Genomic DNA, 1767 nt, shown 5'->3' on the forward strand with positions numbered 1-1767 from the left:
GGGGCTTGAGAGAACAAAGAGTAGGTAGGCATTACACAAATGTAATTGTTTTATATATATTATATATAACATGCAATAATATTATATATATATACACCCACATGTACATTTTTTAAAGATTTTTTTTTTTTTTTGAGAGAGAGAGAGAGAGCATGAGCAGGGGGGAGGGGCAGAGGGAGAAGGAAGAGCAGACTCCCCACTGAGCAGGGAGCCTGACATGGGGCTCCATCCAAGGACCCTGGGATCATGAACGGAGCTGAAGGCAGATGCTTAACTGACTGAGCCACCCAGGTGCCCCAACCCCCCACATGTACATTTAATCCTTGAACAACCCCAGTGTTTGAACTGTGCAGTTCCACTCTTACATAGATTTTTTTTTTTGATACAGTACAGTACTGTAAATGTACTTCTCTTCCTTATGGTTTTCTTAATAACATTTTCTTTTTCTAGCTTACCTTACTTTTTGGAGAATACAAATTATAATACATATAAAATACAAAATATGTGTTAATCAGGTGTTTATGTTACTGGTAAGGCTTCTGGTCAACAGTAGGATGTTAGTAGTTAAGTTTTGGGGGAGTCAGAAGTTATACTAGGATTTTTGACTGGGGGAATGGGAGTTTTGGCACCCCTAAACCCCTACATTCTTCAAGGGTAAACTGTATATGAAAATGGAAAGTGCTATAAATAAGAGCTGTGAAATTTACAAGGAGTGGTGCGATTTACAAGGAGGAAGAAATAACTTCTGGCTAGGGGATCAAGGGAATTTTCCTTGAGGATCTGGCAAGTGAGATGATGCTTGGGAAATGGGTTGGGGCTTGGGGAATGCTTACTTGGGAAACAGAAATTGAGGGGAAGGGAAGAGAACAAAAGGGGCAGAAATGGGACAGGACTGCTGCAGGGAAATCCAGAACTGGCCTGGAGGAACACTTTGTAGCCCAGACTGGCTGGAACATTAGGATGTGTGAAGGGGATGATGTGGCTACATGGGCAATTTCCACCAAGTGATGGTTACTTGGGTCCGACATACTGGTAGTTAGTGATCTCTTGCTGAATGAAGAAAAGAATAAACTGACTGGATTGCCAGGCCGTGGAACCCCCTTTTATGTATCAGGCAATGGACAGGCAGTAAGGATTCCATTTAGAGGGGAATGACACAAGCAAAATTGTGTCTCAAGAACATTACTAGAGATCCTCATTCACACTTTGGGAAGAATTGACCTCAGGTACAAGGCTTGACCAAAGAAGCTCTCTAAGGGGCACGCTCCTGTCTCTGCACACTTCCTTTCGGGGACCCTCGTTGATCCTCAGCATCAACACTTGCTGCGGGCTACCTTCTATTCCTAGGTTCTTTCTGGCATTTGTAAGTTCCAATCCAGCTGGGCCACTTCTACTCCTTAGAAACCGTTTCTGGCGGGGCCATGAAAGGAGACAGTATAAGACGCCTAAGGCCCCGAGGGACGCGGAGTCCCTGAAATCGCCCTTTCCAACCTCCAAGACGTGTACCTTTCTGAGGTCCTGCGGGCAAGGACTGGTGGCGTCTGCTCCTCGCCCTCCACACTACTAGGGGGCGCGCTCGGCCTCCGGCCCCCTTAGTTCTCAGGCGCTCGCCCTCCCTCGCCGCGCCGGGTTAGGCCACATCCTCGGACCCAGAGGCCGCGTCAGAGTTCCGCACCGGCCAATCCAAACTGTCCATGTACTAGCGGGGGCGGGGCTGCCGAGGCAGGAGGAAGATGGCGGCGGGGGCGAGGTGAGGTGTTGGCAGTA

Source organism: Mirounga leonina, unplaced genomic scaffold (assembly GCF_011800145.1).
Source record: "Mirounga leonina isolate KUSES-001 unplaced genomic scaffold, KU_Mleo_1.0 Mir_53, whole genome shotgun sequence".
NCBI lineage: Eukaryota > Metazoa > Chordata > Mammalia > Carnivora > Phocidae > Mirounga > Mirounga leonina.